Here is a 26,101-nt window from a genome sequence, read left to right as displayed (position 1 = left end):
GCTAAAGGTAAGAAGGGAGGGGGGGACATAATGCCTGTTATTTTATTTGTTTACCCCCCCCCCCCTACACACAAAATCCATTCTAACATTTATACATCACTCACACCCATCACACTCAGCACTCTCACACCCATCACACTCAGCACTCTCACACCCATCACACTCAGCACTCTCACACCCATCACACTCAGCACTCTCACACCCATCACTCTCACCCCGAGGACTCTCACCCACAGCACTCTCACCCACAGCACTCTCACCCACAGCATACACAGCACTCTCACACCCATCACACACAGCACTCTCACCCAAATCATACACAGCACTCTCACACACAGCACTCTCACACCCATCACACACAGCACTCTCACACCCATCACACACAGCACTCTCACACCCATCACACACAGCACTCTCACATACAGCACTCACACCCATCACACTCAGCACTCACACCCATCACACTCAGCACTCTTACACTCAGCACTCTCACCCACATAACACACAGCACTCTCACACCCATCACACTCAGCGCTCTCACACCCATCACACTCAGCACTCTCACACCCATCACACTCAGCACTCTCACACCCATCACACTCAGCACTCACACACCCATCACACTCAGCACTCACACACCCATCACACTCAGCACTCACACACCCATCACACTCAGCACTCTCACCCACATCACACACAGTACTCTTACACACATCACACTCAGCACTCGCACATTCAGCACTCTCACACACAGCACTATCACACTCGGCACTCTCACACCCATCACACACAGCACTCTCACACCCATCACACACAGCACTCACACCCATCACACTCAGCACTCACACCCATCACACTCAGCACTCTCACCCACATAACACACAGCACTCTCACAACTATCACACACAGCATTCTCACACACAGCACTCTCACACACAGCACTCTCTAACCCATCACACACAGCACTCTCACACCCATCACACAAAGCATTCTCACACACATCACTCTCACACACATCATACACAGCACTCTCACACACAGCACTCTATAACCCATCACACACAGCACTCTCACACACATCGTACACAGTACTCTTACACACATCACACTCAGCACTCTCACACACAGCACTATCACACTCAGCACTCTCACACCCATCATACACAGCACTATCATACACAGCACTCTCACACACATTACAAACAGCACTGTCACACACAGCACTCTCACACACCACATTCTTACACACATCACACACAGCATTCTCACACACACCACTTACCGCACCCTCACATACCACTTACCGCACCCTCACACACAGCACCCCTCACACACAGCATCCATCACGCACACATACTGCACCCCTCACATACACACAGAACCCCCCCAACACACTGCACCACACACATACACAATAGTTCCAAACACACACATATATATACATACACACACACACACACACACACAGCACCCCTCACACATACTGCACCCCTAAACACATTACATTCCAGACACACACTAGATCCCTTACCCAACTCTGGATCATCTACACACATATAAACACTAGATCCCTATATACACTCTGAATCCGTTATAAACACACACTCACTAGATCTCCTACACATTCTGGGTCCTTCAAACACACACTAGACTCCTATACACATACACACACACACACACACACTACACTCTTAACATATACACTCTGAATCCCCTATATACACACACACACACACACACACTAGATTCCTTGTAAGCAAACACATACTACACCCCTAAACACACAATTTCTACAAACACTACATCACCTATACACACACTCTATAGCCTGTTTGCACACATGCTACATCCCCTTTACATACATTCTCTACAGCCCCTAGCCACATATGCATCACATTACACCACAGGCACAACATGTCTAAAACTAACCTTATTACACAATACCACACCACAATCAGCTCACTCTACACACACGCAATGCAAAAGGGTAATAAGCGCTCTCTTCTCAAGGGTGAGCAGCAGTTCACCAACAAGGTGTTCCCTCTACCTTGTGATAAATGGACAGATAAAATAGAAAGGTGAACAGCGCTAGAGATCAGAAATTGTACATACGTTTAGTAGAAATACTGGCCAGCGGAGTAACTTAAAAAAAAAGGAGAAACAAAGATACAAATAATGGTACAGTATGTATGAACGATATAATTCCACAAGAACAAATGGGTTATATTCACACTCACACTTTGAGGAGCTATATCAGCTCGGTGTTAAGAGCTTGGACGGAATAATCCCCGTCTATGGATTTCTTGAGGTTCCAGATCGTTGGTGAGTTTATAGGTGTAAGTATTCGTTATATGAAAAACAAGAGTAAAATACGCCACATGGTCTAGTACGTAAATATAAAATATTGTAGTAAGAGTAGATGATCCTACTTACATATACTAGAGCAACGACCTGCTCTAGTTTGGAGAATTTCAGGTGGAATAATCCCCACCTCGGGATATAGTGGACCCAGGTATAGCAGCAAAGCAGTATTAAATAGGAAGGAGGACAAAAAAAAAAAAAAATGACTGGATAGTTTAAAAATTATATATACTTTAATACAATAAGTAAAAAGTGAATAATACACTATAAAACCAGTCCTGTATAAAAGTCCAAAATTCTTCCTCACTTGACGCGTTTCGCCGAAGCTTTCTCCAAAGTGAATGCATTCTAATACTGCTTTGCTGCTATACCTGGGTCCACTATATCCCGAGGTGGGGATTATTCCACCTGAAATTCTCCAAACTAGAGCAGGTCGTTGCTCTAGTATATGTAAGTAGGATCATCTACTCTTACTACAATATTTTATATTTACGTACTAGACCATGTGGCGTATTTTACTCTTGTTTTTCATATAACGAATACTTACACCTATAAACTCACCAACGATCTGGAACCTCAAGAAATCCATAGACGGGGATTATTCCGTCCAAGCTCTTAACACCGAGCTGATATAGCTCCTCAAAGTGTGAGTGTGAATATAACCCATTTGTTCTTGTGGAATTATATCGTTCATACATACTGTACCATTATTTGTATCTTTGTTTCTCCTTTTTTTTTAAGTTACTCCGCTGGCCAGTATTTCTACTAAACGTATGTACAATTTCTGATCTCTAGCGCTGTTCACCTTTCTATTTTATCTACACACACGCAATACCACAAGCAGACTCCAAACACATGCACAATACTCTTTCCTGGCATTTTTGTCTCCTGGTATCCAGTTATAGAGACACCAGAGACAAGTTGCAAGGAAACACAGTGCAAGCATGTTATTAAATTTGCTTGCACTGTGCAGAACAAATACAGTTTTTTTTTTCTCATGCTAGAGCTCTTCAGCAGAGCTCTGCGCATGGTCTGCCCTGGAAGAGCATTGAACCAACATGCTCACTTTGAGAGGGGGCGTGCTTGTCATTAGTGATGACAAAACATACCTCCTCTGACCCGCCCCCTTCTTAGTGGGCCGCTGGGATAAAAAAATGCCCGGGCCGAATTTTTCTCCCAGTCCGGCCCTGGCTTCCCATGTATAGCTTGCAGGTAATCAAAATGTATCAATACAAAATGCCAATAATAAACATTCCTGTACTAGACACTAGAGCACCAAAACTACTAGATTTTACAAGGTTATTTACTAAAAGGAGGATTCAATGCGAATTCAAAGTGAATTTTAAATTTAAGACCAATATAGCTGAAATGAACACATAGCTAACTTGGAGAATTTTTAGTTTGGCTATTTTAACTTTAAATTTGACATTAACTTAGAATTAACTTAGAATTAACTTAGAATTAACTTAGAATTCTCAGTTTAGTGAATAACTCTGTTAATGTTTTAGTGCAAAGACTTTGACAGATGTAAACATTGCTGTTTGTAAGAAGTTGTAATGTTTACAATGTCTCTAATGGCTGTTAATTACCCATACCATCACCACCACCTTATACCTTTTTTGTGATCTATTTAAAAGTTTCACAAGAATGGGAAGAAGCGTCAGCTCAGTTTTACCACCTATGTGCTCAACCTGAATGATCACAATGTATACATATGAAGAACACTGGTGAGACCTCACTTGGAGTATTGTAACCAGTACTGGAGACCGTATCTCCAGAAGGATATTGATAATTTGGGGAGAGTTCAGAGAAGGGCTACTAAATTGGTTCATGGATTGCGGGATAAAACTTACCAGGAAAGGTTAAAGGATCTTAACATGTATAGCTTGGAGGAAAGACTAGGCAGGGGGGATATGATAGAAACATTTAAATACATAAAGGGAATCAACACAGTAAAGGAGGAGACCATATTTAAAGGAAGAAAAACTACCACAACAAGAGGACATAGTCTTAAATTAGAGGGCAAAGGTTTAAAAATAATACCAGGAAGTATTACTTTACTGAAAGGGTAGTGGATGCATGGAATAGCCTTCCAGCTGAAATAGTAGAGGTTAACACAGTGAGGCATAAGGCTATCCTAGCTGTAAAACAAGGCCAGGGACTAATGAAAGTATTTCGAAAATTGGGCAGACTAGATGGGCCGAATGGTTCTTATCTGCCGTCATATTCTATGTTTCTATGTGCACAACTATACATAGTTTGTATAGTTTTTATTCATTTATGAATTATTATGGGGTACTTGCCAGCATGCCTTTTCAAAAACAGTTGGTATAGGAGAGTACCAGAGTTTTTCTCCTGATGCAAGAGATTACTAGAAGTTTTAATTCTATAAATAAAGGGTCGGGTGATGTAATGGGAAATATCCCACAATGGTGCAACACCATATCAGAGCACAACAATGGTATTACAGGACCAGTAGGAAGATAATGCAAACATTGAATGAGTAAACTATTAGATAAGATATTGAAATGTTGATTTTGAAACCTGGGAAAAACACAGTTACAGACCAGGGCCGTCTTAAATATCAATTGGACCCTGGGCAAGCATTTGTTTGGGCCCCCTGGAATCCCCCCCCCCCCCCCCCACCACCACTCCCAACCCCCAGCTCCCTGGCTTGCAATCACGGCCTCCACCCCAACCTAGTGATGGAACTAATATAGAGAGGGCCTGGTGCAAGAATTTCTTTTGGGTCTCCCCTCTAGTCGTACAACTCCCACAATGCTATGCCAGATGGGGATCTACCATTTGGCCATTCCAGTAGGGTTGTATTTGTGAGTAATGTTTATGAATTTGAATGCAAGCATGTTTTTGTATAGAGTATGTGTGTGCATGTAGGGGTGTATTTGTATGCACTGTTATCATTGAAATGCAGTGGTGTACTTGTGTGTAGTGTTTGCGTTTTAATGCAGGGGCGTGTGTTTATATGTAGTGTTGGCTTTTAAATGCAGGTGTGCTTTTGTGTGTAGAGTTGGTGTTGGTATATAATTTTAGCGTTTTAATAAAGGGGTGTGTTTGCATGTAGCGTTTGTAATTGCATGCAGGGGTGTGTTTGGATGTAGTGTTGTTTTTTTAAATGCAGATGTTCATTTGTGTGTAGCATTGGTGTGAGTTATGGGCGAGTTTGTATATAATTTTGGAGTTTAAATTCAGGGGTGTGTTTGTATATAATGATTGTGTTTGCACCGGTGTCTTTGATTGCCTATGCACATAAATACTAACACAGATATACATACACATTGACATGCAGATACACACATAAACACACTGATACATGCACACACCTGGACACATGCACACACCTTGACACACAGATACACACACCAACACAAATACAATGCCATATACACACACACACTAGCACATACACACACCCAGATACACACTTTGACACACAGGTACACACACTGGCACATCCACACATAGAGATACACACTGACACAAATATGTACACACACTCAGATACACACAGACACACAGGTACATATGCAGGGGTGTATTTGTGTGCGGTGTTGGCATTGGAATCCTGGGATATATGCATTGTCACATACACACACATGCACACTTACACACACTGAGATACGCAAAGGAACACAGACACACATGCAGTGGTGCATTTGTGTTCAATGTTGTTGGAACACAGGAGTGTATTTGTGTGCAGTGTTAGTGTTGGAATGCAGGGGTGTATTTGTGTGCATTGTTAGCATATGTGTGTGCAGTGTTGGCATTGGAATGCTGGGATGAATGCATTGCCACACGCATAGATACGCACTTACACATACATATATATATATATATAAACAAAATACCAAAGCCAGGCACTCCTCCGTGTATGTAGTTTAGGTATTCTGAGCCTAGGTGCAATCCCGCGTTATATATATCAAAAGGTAGTAAAGGGAGCACACTAGGTCTTGAAAATTGTGCAAAAAGTATTTATTGCATTCAAAAGGAATACAACGCTGTGGTACAGCAAATCAACGTTTCGACCCTGCTGGGTCTTTATCAAGATCACAGTGCAAAACATAAAATACTGACAATTTATACATAAACATATGTGGAGCTTACCAATTAGGATGATCGGACAGCCTGTAGACTGAAACCCGGAAGTGAGGAACCACCACGTGATAGTGTGCGTATGACGTGTTGCGTATTGCGTGGATAGCGTAGATGCTAGGTACTTACGTCAAAAGAGTGAAAATTGTGTTACATGTTACGTAAATGGCGTGGTCACCGAGTACCTACGTCCAAGAGTTAAAAACAAATGCCCGGACAGGGCAAATTGAAAATACAGAGGCTACATCAGCCTGCCAGCTTGTATACATGAAGCCCTTAAGCCCCTTTCATGAAAATCCCCTTATGTGCATCTATGTGTGTATTAAAGTAAAGTGCCGTGAATAAGTGAAAAAAATACATAGAAAAGCTTACAGTGCGTCAACCGTGTACATATACTCACACAAGAGGTTGGGAGCGGGGCTGGACCATATAGCAAACAATAAAGTAGTAAGTACTATTGTATCATCTACCCCTATGAGGTATATGGGCTTTGTACTAACTGCCCCTGAAGGGGTATACGAATTAGTCTTAGTTGCTATGCCAAACTGCAGGTATTGAGCTGGGGAAAAGATGGCTACCTAGATATTAGTCTTATCGTATACATAAACGGATAAAGATATATCTACATAAAAAATTGATCAATAAAGAAATTGGTACATAAAAAAATTAATTAATTAATAAATAAATTTATATCTGATCCTCTCTCTAACTATCTAAACTGGCCCTCTGCGTTAGGGGCTGTATTGCCAATGTACATTAGACTCCATTTATATATATATATAACTAATGAGAATCAAGTTCTACTAATTAAGGTGTTTATGGTAAGAAAAAAATTGGGTGGGATCTTTTCTTTATAGACTAATAGGTAGTTCCATCCAATGGGGAGTGGGTAATATCACTTGTTTATCAAGTGGGCACTGTACTATAAGGTTGCAGCGATAATTTTTGACGTACTAAATACTGTAATGTATAAACCTAATACAGATTATAGCAATAGAGGTTCTGTTTCAAAGGAACATGGACAATGCAAGGTGTTCATTCAATCCATTCGGAGTCACTGTGTTGAGATGATAAATCCAGTAGGCCTCGCGTTGTAGAAGTAGCTTGGATCTGTCACCTCCTCTCGGTTGTACCGGGACATGGTCAATGGCGATGAATCGTAGTAAGGGTAGATGATGGTTGTTAGCTAAGAAATGTTTTGCAACGGGTTTTTCGGTCCGTTTGTCTCTAAATGCCGTCATTATTCCTGACCGGTGTCCCCTGATCCGGTCCCTCAGAGTCATATCGGTTTTGCCGACGTACGAGAGTCCACAGGGGCATGTGATCATGTATATGACATGTGTGGTCATGCACGTAATGTAGTGTTTGATTGCCATTCTTTTGCCACTGTGGGGATGAGCGAATGTTGATCCCGTAAGCATATGGCTGCAGGTAACACATCCGCTACATTTAAAGCAGCCTTTTAAACCACACATGTCATATACATGATCACATGCCCCTGTGGACTCTCGTACGTCGGCAAAACCGATATGACTCTGAGGGACCGGATCAGGGGACACCGGTCAGGAATAATGACGGCATTTAGAGACAAACGGACCGAAAAACCCGTTGCAAAACATTTCTTAGCTAACAACCATCATCTACCCTTACTACGATTCATCGCCATTGACCATGTCCCGGTACAACCGAGAGGAGGTGACAGATCCAAGCTACTTCTACAACGCGAGGCCTACTGGATTTATCATCTCAACACAGTGACTCCGAATGGATTGAATGAACACCTTGCATTGTCCATGTTCCTTTGAAACAGAACCTCTATTGCTATAATCTGTATTAGGTTTATACATTACAGTATTTAGTACGTCAAAAATTATCGCTGCAACCTTATAGTACAGTGCCCACTTGATAAACAAGTGATATTACCCACTCCCCATTGGATGGAACTACCTATTAGTCTATAAAGAAAAGATCCCACCCAATTTTTTTCTTACCATAAACACCTTAATTAGTAGAACTTGATTCTCATTAGTTATATATATATATAAATGGAGTCTAATGTACATTGGCAATACAGCCCCTAACGCAGAGGGCCAGTTTAGATAGTTAGAGAGAGGATCAGATATAAATTTATTTATTAATTAATTAATTTTTTTATGTACCAATTTCTTTATTGATCAATTTTTTATGTAGATATATCTTTATCCGTTTATGTATACGATAAGACTAATATCTAGGTAGCCATCTTTTCCCCAGCTCAATACCTGCAGTTTGGCATAGCAACTAAGACTAATTCGTATACCCCTTCAGGGGCAGTTAGTACAAAGCCCATATACCTCATAGGGGTAGATGATACAATAGTACTTACTACTTTATTGTTTGCTATATGGTCCAGCCCCGCTCCCAACCTCTTGTGTGAGTATATGTACACGGTTGACGCACTGTAAGCTTTTCTATGTATTTTTTTCACTTATTCACGGCACTTTACTTTAATACACACATAGATGCACATAAGGGGATTTTCATGAAAGGGGCTTAAGGGCTTCATGTATACAAGCTGGCAGGCTGATGTAGCCTCTGTATTTTCAATTTGCCCTGTCCGGGCATTTGTTTTTAACTCTTGGACGTAGGTACTCGGTGACCACGCCATTTACGTAACATGTAACACAATTTTCACTCTTTTGACGTAAGTACCTAGCATCTACGCTATCCACGCAATATGCAACACGTCATACGCACACTATCACGTGGTGGTTCCTCACTTCCGGGTTTCAGTCTACAGGCTGTCCGATCATCCTAATTGGTAAGCTCCACATATGTTTATGTATAAATTGTCAGTATTTTATGTTTTGCACTGTGATCTTGATAAAGACCCAGCAGGGTCGAAACGTTGATTTGCTGTACCACAGCGTTGTATTCCTTTTGAATGCAATAAATACTTTTTGCACAATTTTCAAGACCTAGTGTGCTCCCTTTACTACCTTTTGATATATATAACGCGGGATTGCACCTAGGCTCAGAATACCTAAACTACATACACGGAGGAGTGCCTGGCTTTGGTATTTTGTTTATATATGGAAGTGCTGGCGGAGCACTTGCTTGAGCACCCCCACGATTGAAATTGGATTTATTATCTAAACGGTGATTTGGACATAGCCATCAAGATCGTTTCAATATGGAGGATTTCTTACAAAGAGCTGGGGCTCTAACAGAGGTAGCAGAAACACTATCTATTACGGATGAAAAGGCTCAATCTGTACTATGGCCACGCAGCTCACAGGATCTACCACATAGACACACAGCAAAAGATCTTTACAATGACCTATCCAGACTTAAAAAACGAGAGGTGGACCTTGACCTGCACGGTGTGTTCCTATCGGACTATTACAGATCCAAGCGGATCCCGAGGGGCTTCCGCATCAAAAATGCTCCCACTATAGGGAGACAAAACCCTGAGTTCTGCAAAAAGTGGATGAACATTTCTAATAAATGTTCCTTAGACTGGCTGGTGATCGTTATTGAAGAGGTTGGAACAGAATTGGTGCAAGTTAAAAAGTCGATACAGGATTTTGAACTTGCACATGTAAGCGCTTTACAGTCCATACCATCTACAGATTTTATGCTAAAACTCCAGGACGATATACAAAGATATCAGGATGAGTTGATTCGCTTCAAGAAAGTAAAACTGGAAAAGGTAAATCATGATTATAAGTTCCACCAGGTGTACCGCTGGCTCAGCGGCTCAGACTCTAACACGCGCAACCCGCCTCCACGATTCCGCACACGCATTAGGAAGCCTTCATTACAAACTGTAGACGTCAGTTCAGGGGAATCTGTCTCCGATGGTGACACTCGTACCGATCAACAATCTGCGAAACAGGTTACTTTTTTAAAAACGGGAGAACATTTAAACGATCCACCACGAGTATACAATACCAACAGACGGGATGGAAGAGACGCAAGAGACACCCCAGACGTGGACAAAAGGGTCACAAGAAATACAGGCAACATGGGAAAACCTCCCAGACAACGGAGATAATACCGATATTTAATTTATCCCAGAAAGTATTGGACCATAACCATCTTTCGGTTCTACAAAAAGGGCTCACATTTATACCGGTTACCCATCCGAAACCATTCGAGATGGCAATCGATTTGTACAAACTTCAAAGAACCCTCTACAGCAATGAGATCATAAAAGAGACACCTACAACCAAAACATATAGGTTCCCTACACGGAACAAAAAAGACATATATACACCGAACCCTTCAATCAAAACCTTCATGCAAACGATACGCCATGAAACCACAACGTCATGTACCATACCACCAGCCCATCGTGATAATCTGTCACCAGAGGAACACACAGCACTCAAAGATCTTATGCAGGATCCCAATATAATAATTAGACCTGCGGACAAGGGTGGTGCTGTGGTAATCCAAGCCTATGATGATTATAGAACCGAAATTTTACAACAACTACAGGAGGAATCAACATACTTAAAACTCACGTTTGATCCAGTTTCAAAATTCCAGAAAAGGATCACATCCGTGATTGAGGAAGGATTAGCACACCGCTACCTGGATGAACGCACTGCTGAATTTTTATTTGTGAAACATCCCAAACATCCGGTGATGTACACCCTACCAAAAATACACAAAGATGCTGATCGTCCACCGGGCAGACCGATTGTGTCAGCAAAAGAAGGGTTAATAGAGCCCATTGCTCAATTCATCGACTTCCACATCAACAGCAGCATAAGGAAGCTACCGACATGTTTACTTGACACCCAGCACTTCATTAGTCAGATAGAAAACATAGAGCTAACCAACACAGATACCATTCTAGCCACTATGGACGTTAAAAGCCTTTATACGATAATACCAAAGAAGGAAGGTATGGAAGCCATCAGTGAAATTTTACAGCAAGATGAAGCATACCAAGGTCCTCCGATCCCATATTTAATGGAATGGCTCGATATTGCTCTAACCTGCAACTACTTTAAATTCGAGGAGCACTTCTATCTGCAGACCTCCGGTACGGCCATGGGGGCGGCCATGGCACCGGCATACGCCAATGGATTCATGTACTGGTTTGAAAATACGTACATTCTCCCTATATACCAACATCAGATAATTAAATACTTAAGATATGTTGACGATATCTTCATGATCTGGAAAGGGACTACGATTACACTTGAGGAAATGGTGGAGAATATCAATAGTCTACCAATACCAGTAACGCTGACACTTAGTTGGCATAATACCAACATTGAATTTTTAGATGTCTCGATCTTTAAGGAAAAGGGTCAGCTGGGGTTCACCCTATACAGAAAGGCGACTGACCGTAACACTCTCCTATCGGCTACCAGTTTCCATCCTCAACACATCAAGGACTCTTTACCCATATCACAGTTTCTAAGAGTGCTACGATTTAATAGCGACCTAAGTAAATGCGAAGAGCAATTGCACGAAGTCCGTGACCGCTTCCTAGCAAGGGGATTCCATCCCAGGATATTGGATATTGCATTGGATAAAGCTCGAAGCAAATCCAAACAAGTTAAAACTACTAAATCCAACACAAAGGACAGACTGTTTCTTCCTCTAACTTACAACACCGCAACTGCATCACTCAAAAAATCTATATTTAAAAACTGGAGCATACTCCACGCGGATCAAAACCTTCCTAAAAAATTTAAACAGAGTCCTATGATCAGCTATAGACGGGGCCGAAACCTAAGGGACCTATTGGTTCGAAACGACCCTCGGCACTGCTATGCGAAACCACCTCTCATTCACAAAAAAGGCTGCTTTAAATGTAGCGGATGTGTTACCTGCAGCCATATGCTTACGGGATCAACATTCGCTCATCCCCACAGTGGCAAAAGAATGGCAATCAAACACTACATTACGTGCATGACCACACATGTCATATACATGATCACATGCCCCTGTGGACTCTCGTACGTCGGCAAAACCGATATGACTCTGAGGGACCGGATCAGGGGACACCGGTCAGGAATAATGACGGCATTTAGAGACAAACGGACCGAAAAACCCGTTGCAAAACATTTCTTAGCTAACAACCATCATCTACCCTTACTACGATTCATCGCCATTGACCATGTCCCGGTACAACCGAGAGGAGGTGACAGATCCAAGCTACTTCTACAACGCGAGGCCTACTGGATTTATCATCTCAACACAGTGACTCCGAATGGATTGAATGAACACCTTGCATTGTCCATGTTCCTTTGAAACAGAACCTCTATTGCTATAATCTGTATTAGGTTTATACATTACAGTATTTAGTACGTCAAAAATTATCGCTGCAACCTTATAGTACAGTGCCCACTTGATAAACAAGTGATATTACCCACTCCCCATTGGATGGAACTACCTATTAGTCTATAAAGAAAAGATCCCACCCAATTTTTTTCTTACCATAAACACCTTAATTAGTAGAACTTGATTCTCATTAGTTATATATATATATAAATGGAGTCTAATGTACATTGGCAATACAGCCCCTAACGCAGAGGGCCAGTTTAGATAGTTAGAGAGAGGATCAGATATAAATTTATTTATTAATTAATTAATTTTTTTATGTACCAATTTCTTTATTGATCAATTTTTTATGTAGATATATCTTTATCCGTTTATGTATACGATAAGACTAATATCTAGGTAGCCATCTTTTCCCCAGCTCAATACCTGCAGTTTGGCATAGCAACTAAGACTAATTCGTATACCCCTTCAGGGGCAGTTAGTACAAAGCCCATATACCTCATAGGGGTAGATGATACAATAGTACTTACTACTTTATTGTTTGCTATATGGTCCAGCCCCGCTCCCAACCTCTTGTGTGAGTATATGTACACGGTTGACGCACTGTAAGCTTTTCTATGTATTTTTTTCACTTATTCACGGCACTTTACTTTAATACACACATAGATGCACATAAGGGGATTTTCATGAAAGGGGCTTAAGGGCTTCATGTATACAAGCTGGCAGGCTGATGTAGCCTCTGTATTTTCAATTTGCCCTGTCCGGGCATTTGTTTTTAACTCTTGGACGTAGGTACTCGGTGACCACGCCATTTACGTAACATGTAACACAATTTTCACTCTTTTGACGTAAGTACCTAGCATCTACGCTATCCACGCAATACGCAACACGTCATACGCACACTATCACGTGGTGGTTCCTCACTTCCGGGTTTCAGTCTACAGGCTGTCCGATCATCCTAATTGGTAAGCTCCACATATGTTTATGTATAAATTGTCAGTATTTTATGTTTTGCACTGTGATCTTGATAAAGACCCAGCAGGGTCGAAACGTTGATTTGCTGTACCACAGCGTTGTATTCCTTTTGAATGCAATAAATACTTTTTGCACAATTTTCAAGACCTAGTGTGCTCCCTTTACTACCTTTTGATATATATATATATATATATACACAGCAGCGTAGATACCGCGGTCGCAGGAGTTGCAGCTGCGACCGGGCCTGTCACTCCAGGAGGCCCGTCCGCCCTGCGGACCCCTGCGACTGGGTACCCGCCACCATCTTTTGCAGCCCCAGTCCACGCGGAAAACCACCGGGGCCGCCGTCCAAGGGGTGCATCAGGTGACCCATGCTGTCAGGGCCACCCGATGGATATGGATTGTCAGGGGGCCCAGTCAGCGCTGGGCACTTTAACAGCGAGACTGGGCCCCCTGTGATTACATCACTGCTGGGAGAAAGTGACTGCAGGTCACTCCTCCCAGCATATAGAGAGCCGCGTGGGAGGAAGGAGGAGGGAGTCAGAGTGGGAACTCTGACTCCCATCAACCTGAGCAAACACTGGACCCCAGGGAATGTCACCCTCGTGCAGCTAAAAGATAGGAAACAGGAGGGTGACTTGTATGTGTCTGTATGTATGTGTCTTTGTATGTATGTCTTGTGTGTGTGTGTCTGTATGTATGTGTGTCTGTGTCTTTGTATGTATGTGTGTCTTGTGTGTGTATGTATGTATGTATGTATGTGTGCCTGTCTGTTTGTATGTGTCTTTGTATGTATGTGTCCAAGAAGAAAAAACTCACAGGCACTCCAACTTCAAGCTGAGCAACCACTGGACCCCAGGGAATGTCACCCTCCTGCAGCTAAAAGGTAGGAAACAGGAGGGTGACTTGTATGTGTCTGTATGTATGTGTCTTTGTATGTATGTCTTGTGTGTGTGTGTCTGTATGTATGTGTGTCTGTGTCTTTGTATGTATGTGTGTCTTGTGTGTGTATGTATGTATGTATGTATGTGTGCCTGTCTGTTTGTATGTGTCTTTGTATGTATGTGTCCAAGAAGAAAAAACTTACAGGCACTCCAACTTCAAGCCGCAGGCAGATTTATTATGACAGAATGCAACGCGTTGCATTCTGTCATAATAAATCTGCCTGCGGCTTGAAGTTGGAGTGCCTGTGAGTTTTTTTCTTCTTGGATTATTGTACTGGGATTGCTGGTCCTGCTCTGGAGCACCCTTGGCCGTTGGGACTGAGTGCGGTTCTCATCAGTTTTGCACCAGGGTCCCATGGGTTGTGTGTACGCCACTGTATATATATATATATATATATATATATATATATATATATATATATACACATATACACACACACGCTCAGAAACACACACACAGGTACACATACACATTGACACACAAGTACACATACACAGGTATACATTCATACAGTAAAAAAAACACAAATGTGCATACACAGACACATATAGCCAGATACACACACACACACACAACCAGATATACACAGACACACACACACAGCTAGATACACAGCCAGATACACACTGACACAAACACAGCCAGATACACACACAGCTAGACACACAGCCAGATACACACACAAAGCCAGATACACACTGACACAAACAGGGCAGGATACACACACAGCCAAATTCACACACCACAGCCAGATACATACGACACAAACTCAGCCAGATAAACACACACACAGCCAAATTCACACGCCAGATACACACACAGCCAGACACACACACAGCCAGATACATACACAGCTAGATACACAGTCAGATACACACACTGACACAAACACAGCCAGATACACACATAGCTAGATACACAACCAGATACACACACAAAGCAAGATACACACACACAGCCAAATTCACACACCATAGCCAGGCACACACACACACAGTCAGATACACACACACACACACACACAGACACATACACATACACACATAAACACACACAGATCCAGATAAACACACCAGATACACTGACTCAGACCCAGGTAGACACATATATATCAATTTACATCATATTTTAGCCACCCTCTTGCCTCCTTACTTTTTGGATACAGAACGGTGGCTTCCCTGGGGTCCAGTGGGAGCTGGATGGCCAAGGGTGATGGGAGTCTGACTTTCTCAGTCCCTCTCCTCCTCCACCTCCTCCACCTTCCCAGCAGCACTCTGTTACTTGGGAGAAAGTGATCTCACCTCACTTCCTCCTAGCAGGCAGCATGAAAGGGCCTGGTCCGGAGCACTCTTAAAGGTCTGGCGGCCCTTGATTACACAAGGTGCCGCAGCACACAGGGTTTGGACGCAGAGAGGGGGCCCACGGGGCAGCTACTTTGGGTCCCCCAGTAAAGACGGCCCTGTTACAGACATAGAATAAGACATTGATCGTTGATTCGAGACAGAATTGGTAAATAAGCAGGAAGGCCAGCAAATTGCTGGCTGGCAAGGGGGACATTACACACTGAGATCTGTGCTTTTTGAGAGCAAAAAAAAAGCCACTCATTTGTATTTGACCCCAGGGCCAAGTAATTTCCTATCTAGGAGGCTAATATATATGTTATAAGGTATTATTTCCACGGAATGTTCCATAGAAAATATATGGCTCAGTTGTGGCGAGTTTATGCAATGTATGATTATATACTGTAACTAAACCCCATTATTTTTCTGCGTAGATTTGGTGTGTTTTTAAAAAAGAAAAAATATTAAATTTTGTGAGCTCTGAAATTGCTGTTTAGTGAATGAGTGAGTGCACCAGATCTTGTATGTTGTGTGTGTGTGTGTATAAGTTGCATTAGCAGTAATTTGTAATACAATTTTGTCTAGTAGATACACGCTTTTGTGGCTTGATAAATGTAGCAGTTCTCTAAAGCTCATTGTTACAACTTCCGTTAGCCCAATAAAATGTCATTTTTTTATATACATTTTACTCTAGTCCAATCAGGTTTGACCAGGGCCAGGGCTCTTGTAATATTCAAGGCCTGCAGTAGATAAGTGTGTCAATATGACTTATTTGGTGGTGGGGGTTGGGGGTGGGGGGCTGAGGGGTTCAGGAACAGAGCATTTTCCCTTAGAGGTCTTTGTTTAGTTGAGATGTGCTAGGTGTTAGGATGGATGATGCTGGGAAATGTCTGATATTATGCCAAGTAAAGTCTAATCTAATCTTAAAGGGACACTCTAGGCCAGGGATAGGCAACCTTTGGCACTCCAGATTTTGTGGACTACATCCCCCATAATGCTCTTACACCCATAATGCTGGCAAAGCTTTATGGGAGGTGTAGTCCAAAACATCTGGAGTGCCGAAGGTTGCCTATGCCTGCTCTAGGCAGTGTAACTGCTTCACCTCATTGAAGTGGTTATAGTATCCGAAGTGCCCTGGCACCTTGCTTCCATTCAGTATTACAATGTTTTAATGATAAATGAAAGTCAAAAGCCCCCCATACCCTCAGTGTGCTGGGCCTAATGAGGCAGCATTAGCCTGAGCAGCCATGGCTGGTTGTAATTGTCTGTGAGTGTCCGCTGATTGCTTTCAGTCTATCACAGCAGCTATTGGTATTATGAATTAGTATGCCCTGGGGCGAATTGTGTACTCCCTGCCTCAGCCATCACTCCAGTAGGGGCCAAGCTGCGTGTGGCCAGGGACACTCATTTAGTGTTAACCTGCTTGAAAATGGTTTAGCACTACAGGTACCCTAGGCACTCTAAACAATTCAATAAGATGAAATGGTTACAGTGCCTATAGTGTCTCCCTTAATTTTAACTGCATTAAAACGAGTCCCCTGCTTTAACTCACTTTTTTGAAGACATTTACTGATTCCATATGTAATTGTCATACTCAGAGCTTTTCTGTGGGTTAAATTATGGAACCATAAGTAATAATGACATCTCTTCTATGTTGTGTTAATGATTAAGCATAAAAATGTAATGCAGACAAAAATTAAGGGAGAGCAGAGGCAAATATGGATTAGAGGGATCTCTCAATACTAGAATAACTTCCATAAGCTGCCAATAGCATCAGTAAAGGTACGCAAGGAACAGACACAAAGGTTAAGAATAACATTGGCACAGAGACATAAAGGTAGTTATGGAAGCTAAGAGACATGCGTAAAGAGAGACAGACGTAAACGGGAAGGTAAATGTAAATTCAAAACCAATGTGGCTTAGTAGAGAAGTAAAACAAGAGATTAAAAATAAGAAAAGTGAATTTAAAGCATTTAAATCGGACAAATCACATGCATCCTATAAAAGATATAAGGAAGCCAATAATGCGTGCAAAAAGGCGATTAGATTTGCTAAACTTCAAAATGAAAAAATGATAGCCAAAGAGAGCAAAACCAATCCTAAAGCATTCTTTAAGTACATAAATTCTTCATAAAAAAAACAAAAAATGAAATTGTAGGTACACTAAAAACTGAAATGGGGAAGTTAGTTAATGAAGACCAGGAAAAGGCATACATTTTAAATAACTATTTCTCCTCCGTATATATTAAGGAAGAACCCATGGCAATAGATGTGCAAATGATACTGAAAAAATACTCTGCTACTAAAAAGGTGCAGAGTAATTGTAATTGGTTAACTCAAGACAAGGTGCTGCAGCAACTAAAGAAAGTTAATATAAACAAAGCTCCAGGGCCTGATGGTATCCATCCACGAGTACTTAAGGAACTAAGTGTAGAAATAAGTGAACCTCTGTTTTTAATCTTTCAAGATTATTTTCTTTCAGGAAGTGTTCCAGAGGATTGGAGGAAGGTAGATGTGGTTCCTATATTCAAAAAGGGTTCAAAATCCTTGCCTGGAAATTATAGACCTATGAGCTTAACTTCTGTGGCTGGGAAAATATTTAAAAGGTTATTAAGGGATAATATTCAAAAATTCATTGAGAAGAACATGATTATCAGCAAAAATCTGCATGGTTTTATGAAGCACAGGTCATGTCAAACTAACTTGATTCCGTTCTACGAAGAATTAAGTAGAAGTATAGATCAGGGGTTTGCAATGGATGTGATCTATTTGGATTTTGCCAAGGCATTTGATACAGTTCCACACAATAGATTAGTGTTCAAACTCACGGTCTAGAAATCGGTCTAGATGAAAATGCATGTTCTTGGGAGAACATTGGCTTAAAACTAGAGTACAAAGAGTTGTCATTAATGGTAAATTTTCAAGCTGGACAGAGGTGGCAAGTGGTGTCCCTCAGGGTTCTGCTCTGGGACCCCTTCTATTTAACATGTTTATAAATGATCTTGAAAAAAGCATTGAAAGTCATGTTTCAGTGTTTGCAGATGACACAAACTTCTGTAAAATAATACAATGTGAGCAAGATCTCTTTTTAGCTATGTAATTATGTAAATATGTAACTATGTAACTATGTAATATATATCTGATAGAGAGTGAGTGACAAAGAAAGAGATTAACTGAAAATACAAATAGATAGGAGAAGGGTAGACAAAGACAAAAGAGGAAGAACAGTCTGATAGCAGAAGAAAACAATTTAAATATGTATTGAGAGAGGGTAGAAAAAGTTAGAAACAGACACAGAGAGGGCCAAACAAAGAGATGGAAAAGCTTGAGACACAGAGCCAGAAAACAAAACAAAAAACTAAACATATAACAGAATTTAAATGGATAGCTAGTCCAAGGATGCGAGACCTGGGCGAGCACAAATACATTGGGCGTGCCACCTCACTATAGGCTGTAATGTTTAGAGAACCCCTAATTTGATTGACATGCAGAATGTGGACTAGATAGCTACTCAGAATCCACCCTCCGGCAGCCTATGGGTGCAACTGACCAGTGAGTGTCTTGGGCAGCTCTGCATCTTCCGTCTCAGCCTTAACACTTCACACAGCACGAATAAGAAATAGGCAGGAGACAGAGATACCTGGGGGACTAGAATGAGTGGGAGTAGATAGGGAAGGATAACTACTGTAAATAAGATAACTAACTAAATAACTCCAATGATATTCAGTCCAGCCATAAGCCTGAATGAGTATTATGCCAAGTGCATGTTACATGTGGAGGACATGACCTTTAAAAATGTGTAATACAGGTTCTAAATGCTCAATTCAAATTTAAGTCTGGTTGACATAATTTTGCCCTTGTACTGTGCACACAGAAACACACACACACACACACACACACACACACACACACACACACTGCAGGCACATTCACACCAACATACACACATACATACAGACATCATAAAAACAACATACAGGACACAGATATACACAAAATTGTGCACATAGAAGAACACTATTCACAGAACATCATACTGCCTATAATTTTAAATGGGCAATGAGGGACACCTTAATTTTCAGGATGGGAATGTGACCTGAGGCAGGGTTGTTCTGAATACATTTTTAGTGACTTACTAATAACAATTTATGCAGCTAAAACACATTTTATCTTATCTATTAATTATTATTTATATATAAGTATCTTATTTACATAGACTGATTTTGAAACACATTTATTGTACTGTGAAGACTCATTACTGTGAATACTATTGCTGTGGAGCTCTGTGATACACTCAGACACACCAATAGAAAATATGAACACTAGGACAGGAGAGGGGGACAGAGCGATTTGGTCCCAATATATGATTATTATTTTATTATTTCTATAGCGCCATCAGATTCCGTAGCACTGTACAGTGGGTATATATATATTTATATAGGGACTGTCCTTTCAAAATAGGGGCACATGGGATTTTTGTAATATATTGTACTATTATCCTGAAAGGTAATCACACAAATTAACAATGATTTCACAGACAAAAAACCCTCACGTTAACCAAGACTGGGACAAAGAGATTGACTGATTTATGTCAAAAGCATTTTTTTACATTTATCTACATTAAATAATGGTGTGCAGTCGGACACTGGAGTCTATCACTCCTAGGTGTCACACAGGGTGCCTGAGGTCATAAGGCCAGCCCTGTGTCAATATACGTATTGCAGTTCTATGACCCCTCATTTACAGTATTTACAGATTTAAGAAATAAGCCGTGAGTTCACCGCTGACTTGGAAAATGTAGGTCGAAATAGCTAAAAATTGTGTCCAATTTAGACAAACTGCAGCTGGTTTTGTCTATTGTCTATTCTGGCCAGGCTTTTCCAAGCTAGTTTACAAAAATCCAATCTTTTGATAAATGAACATAGACAGAGATTTCATGAGCAGGATCTCAGCTGGCCTTAGATTTGCAAGTTTAGTAAATAAGCTCTATAAATCCCTATAAAATCTGTAAATTCTCTCATCTAATACTTAAAACATAAGTTCCTTTAACCCCTTAAGGACACATGACGTGTCTGACATGTCATGATTCCCTTTTCTTCCAGAAGTTTGGTCCTTAAGGGGTTAAACAAATTGGTTTATCTTCTCTTATCTGAATTCAGAAATGCAAAAACATAATATTATCATTCTGTATATAACAGCTCAATTCATGTTTTACCGTAGTGCTGTGAAATTGAACGCAATGAAATGAAAAAAGGATTTTGTAAAATATATAGAAACAAGTTAAAGTTACTTACAGCCTGCTATGTGCACCTCGCATGCTAAGCACAGAGAATGACTGGAAAGGAAAATATTATCATATAATATTGTTCTGTCTCATGTGCCTACAGGAAGTACAGTACAAGTCCTGAGCAAAAAGCACTGCTCCCTCTCACTAGCCCACAAAGTCAATAGAGATGTAATTAGGTTAATCATTAACACAACAGAGAAGAGGTGTCATTATTACTTATGGTTTCATAATTTAACCCACAGAAAAGCTCTGAGCATGACAATTACATATGGAATCAATAAATGTTTTCAGATAAGGGAACTTGTTTTAACGCAGGTAAGTATAACTTCATCTATTAAGGGTCTATTTAAATTAAGCTAGAGGGCAGCGTCACGGGGGAAAAAAGATGATGCCACATTGTGGCTTCTAAGGAAAACAGAGAATAAATCTGGTCAACATTAGTTGTAAATTTTATTCAAGACCATTAATATGTATGAAAAAGGAAACGCGTTGGTACAATTCCGATGTGATTCACATATAACAAAGCTCCCTCCTTCTAATAACATTTCCTTGTCGGTTACAAAATACTCCTTCTCACCTAGGTCTACCGAGGTAGAAAGTTTATAGCAACTATGCGTACTCAGTCAAGGGAGTTGGTCTCTTTGCCTGAGCATATAAGCAGCGAGTTTACCTGATTATTTCATTCCCTATACACCCATACCCCAGATCAGGGCTACAATTCATATAGAAGAACATTAGAATCCTTTTTTGCGTCACTTAATCTTCCCAAATTGCCTGACTCTACTCATCCCTCCTTAGAGAGGCTTAAATTTATGGAGAAATATGTTATATATTATATAAGTTATCACAGTTGACAGCTTAAGTCAAACGGTTCCCCTACCTCCAGCTGACTTTAGGTATATACAGCTCAGAGACTTTGCCCCCCCCCCAGGGTCGATAGGGCTCAAGCTGCGCATAGGGGGCACACCTTTTACGAGTCTCTTTGTGAAATAGGGACTACCCCTAAGAGTTTAATCTCCTCCATATACCACTTTTTTGTTCTATCAATGGAAAGTGGATATTAATGAGGTACTTGGGGTAGGCTGTTGGCGGGACATTTGGGAGATCGCAACTACTATTTCGATGTTGGTGGCTCTTCAATAGCAGATGTACAAATTTATGTACAGGTAATACATCACTCCTGTAAAACTATTCCAAGTGGGCAAGAACACTGATGACCTCTGCTCGCCGCGATCTTATGTCCGTATGTTTAAGATGTCCAGTGCAAAGTAAAGAAAAAACAAACAAAACTGGAATTTTTTTTCCAATGCCCCTTTGTCCTTGACCTGTGACCTTTCCTCCGCTCTTGCCCTCTGGATGACCTTCCTACGTGATCTCAAAAACTTTACAATAGAAGCGCCTTGGCTGACAGAAGAGCAGCAGCAACTAAATGGTTGGAACCTTCCCTCAGGGAATTAAAGCTAAGGTGGCACAGAACTGTCTAATGAATAAACTGACTGCCATTGTGAAAACTACTACAAGCCTATTTCATAAAATATTATTCCCATGTGATTAATTTGTTGACGGTTGCTCATGATGTAACATAAATCAGTCTGTGTAACTAAGATACATTCTTCTTGTCATAAATTTCTCAGCCTCGCCCCTGTCCTTGCCCCCACTCACACAACTACAATGAAAGTGCTCCTCTTTGTCAGTTTTGAAATGTTGGGCGGCATGCTGGAGATTCACATGTCCTTCCACTTGGTTCTCTGCCAAGTTTAGTCGATTTAAGTCCCATACTTTAAGTCCCATACTTGAGTTTGTTTTAAGTTCATTTTTATTTATTTTTTATTACTGGATCCATAATGCCAGTTTATGTAGAAGAGTCTATTCTAAGCTGAACTAGTGATTATTGAAGGAGGTGACTAAGCACATATCACATGCAACAAATTACATTGCCACGTACAATATACTTGCTTTAAAAAGCACCTGGAGGTGTTAGCTCAGCAGCTCAACTATACATCAATTCAAGGAGTGCCACACATTCGTTTCTGAGGAAACCTTGATCCTGGACACCGTACACAATTTTCTGGACTGGTTTACAATATTTCAGTGGTGGTATGCTATACAGTGAGGGGAAAAAAGTATTTGATCCCCTGCTGGTTTTGAACATTTGTCCACTGACAAAGAAATGATCAGTCTATAATTTTAATACATTTTATTTTAAAAGTGAGAGACAGAATAGAAAAAAAAAATCAAGAAAAACTGGGTGTCAAAAAAGCTATAAATTGATTTGCATGTCAATGAGTGAAATAAGTATTTGATCCCCTATCAATCAGCAAGATTTCTGACTCCCAGTTGTCTTTTATACAGGTAATGAGCTGAGATTAGGAGCACTCTCTTAAAGGGAGTGCTCCTAATCTCAGCTCGTTACCTGTATAAAAGACACCTGTCCACAGAAACAATCAATCAGTCAGATTCCAAACTCTCCACCATTGCCAAGACCAAAGAGCGTTCCAAGAATGTCAAGGACAAGATTGTAGACCTACACAAAGCTGGAATGGGCTACAAGACCATCGCCAAGTAGCTTGGTGAGACGGTGCAATTATTTGCAGATGGAAGAAACACAAATAACTGTCAGTCTCCCTCGGTCTGGTGCTCCATGCAAGATCTCACCTCGTGCAGTTTCAATGATTCTGAGAATGGTGAGGAATCAGCCCAGAATTACACGAGAGGATCTTGTTAATCACCAAGAAAACAATTGGTAACACGCTACGCCGTGAAGGACTGAAATCCTACCGTGCCCGCAAGGTCCCCCTCCTCAAGAAAGCACATGTACAGGCACATCTGAAGTTTGTCAATGAACATCTAAATGATTCAGAGGAGAACTGGGTGAAAGTGTTGTGGTCAGATGAGACCAAAATCGAGCTCTTTGGCATCAATTCAACTCGCCGCGTTTGGAGGAGGAATGCTGGCTATGACCACAAAAACACCATCCCACCATCAAACATGGAGGTGGAAACACTATGCTTTGGGGGTGTTTTTCTGCTAAGGGAACAGGACAACTGTACCACATCAAAGGGACGATGAAAAGGGCCATGTACCGTCAAATCTTGGGTGAGAACCTCCTTCCCTCAGCCAGGGCATCGAAAATGTGTCGTGGGTGGGTATTCCAGCATGACAATGACCCAAAACACACATCCAAGGCAAAAAAAGGGTGGCTCAAGAAGAAGCACATTAAGGTCCTGGAGTAGCCTAGCCAGTCTCCAGACCTTAATCCCATAGAAAATCTGTGAAGGGAGCTAAAGGTTCGAGTTGCCAAACGTCAACCTCGAAACCTTAATGACTTTGAGAGAATCTGCAAAGAGATGTGTGCAAGCCTGGTGGCTAACTACAAGAAATGTCTGACCTCTGTGATTGCCAACAAGGGTTTTGCAACCAAGTACTTAGTCAAAGGGGTCAAATACTTTTTCACTCATTGACATGCAAATCAATTTATAACTTTTTTGACATTGGTTTTTCTGGATTTTTTTTACTGTACATAAGAGATGAACAACACTTGTCAAAGAAGCACATACCCGCTGTACCTTCACTGTTCAGGCTAAGCATACCATTATGAATAAAATTGTTTGTTAAAATTATGAATTGCAAGGGCAACAGACAAGAGAACTGCAGTTCTGCAAGCTGATTTTAGATGTAACTCCAATGAAAAAAATGCATAATTAAATAAATACAAATTTTAATTTGGGGTGTATTTGCTAACAAATGAGTTTTATCTATTTTGTATTTGGGCAGTGGAGTGTCCCTTTAAGTACAACCTGGTCCCCTGGTTCTTAACTGTGGGATTTCTATTATTGCTCTTATGGTCATATAGTTTAATAATATTATTGTTTCTTATTATTATTGTTTATCATGATTACTATGTTTTATTGACTTTGTGTATTCCCTAACCTGTTTTTGCATTATCCTTTTGTGTCTTAGATTTTGGAGTTTCCCCTTCGACCTCCCTGGCCTTTACTCTTTGAGTGGGGCTTAGGGAAGTATTGGGCGTCTACCCTTCTTTTGCATTTTTCTCACTATATATTTTCTGTTATTTTACCTCTTGTCCAGATGTTCCTTGTATTTAACTTTCCAATCCATCCTCGACCTCCATTTAAATACTGTTGGTGGTTTTCAAATGTTCTCCAGCAAAATCCCCAACAGTACTTAAACGGAAGTCGTGGAAGAAGGAGTATACATCCCTGAAGAAGTCTACTCAGACGAAACGTGTCTGATTTACACCATAGAGACTCTGGTTGTTATCTTCGGACTCCATCTTTTGTATTACGACTGATCCTGGTCTTATCTACACCATCTAGGCAGATATGCTTGCTTTTACCGTAATCTTGTAAGTGTAATCTAATACATTGTGTTATTTTATATCTACAAGCTACACTATTTTCGCTTTCTGTTTCTTGTCACAAGTAGGAATAAACCACACCAGATGTGGAATTCATCTCCATACATTCTGATGGACCTGACATTATCCAGATTCTTGTGAGTGCAATTTATATATTGTGGGTGAAGTGATTTCTTACAATATTACCCTATGTCAAGTTTATTCTTTCTTTAGATATTTGGACAATAATCAGGGTGGTATCAATTTCCTATTTTTAAGGGATAACTACCTTTTTTATACACATCCTACCTATATGTTGGTTGTTTATCGGTTTTGTTGGTGTATAGAGGACACAATGTTTTAGGTGGGTTTTATGTGCTGTATATATAGTGGTTATATACCTTTTGTGTTTTAATCTTTTCTTGGTCCCCAAAAAAGGTG

General features: G+C 40.8%; 1 protein-coding gene across 1 annotated transcript in view; it reads right to left on the bottom strand.

The window, feature by feature from the left end:
• Positions 1–21,389, bottom strand: part of CLDN34 (claudin 34) — a 28,158-nt gene extending 6,769 nt beyond the window's left edge. Inside the window, exon 1 of the mRNA XM_063444256.1 lies at positions 21,311–21,389. The gene's annotated coding sequence lies outside the window, so the exon portion shown is untranslated. The remainder of the gene's footprint in view (positions 1–21,310) is intronic.
• Positions 21,390–26,101: the final 4,712 nt, after the last annotated feature.

This window comes from Pelobates fuscus, chromosome 1 (assembly GCF_036172605.1).
Source record: "Pelobates fuscus isolate aPelFus1 chromosome 1, aPelFus1.pri, whole genome shotgun sequence".
Classification (NCBI taxonomy): domain Eukaryota; kingdom Metazoa; phylum Chordata; class Amphibia; order Anura; family Pelobatidae; genus Pelobates; species Pelobates fuscus.
The sequence above is the reverse complement of the archived record's forward strand: the minus strand, read 5'-3'. Positions and strand labels throughout refer to the sequence as shown.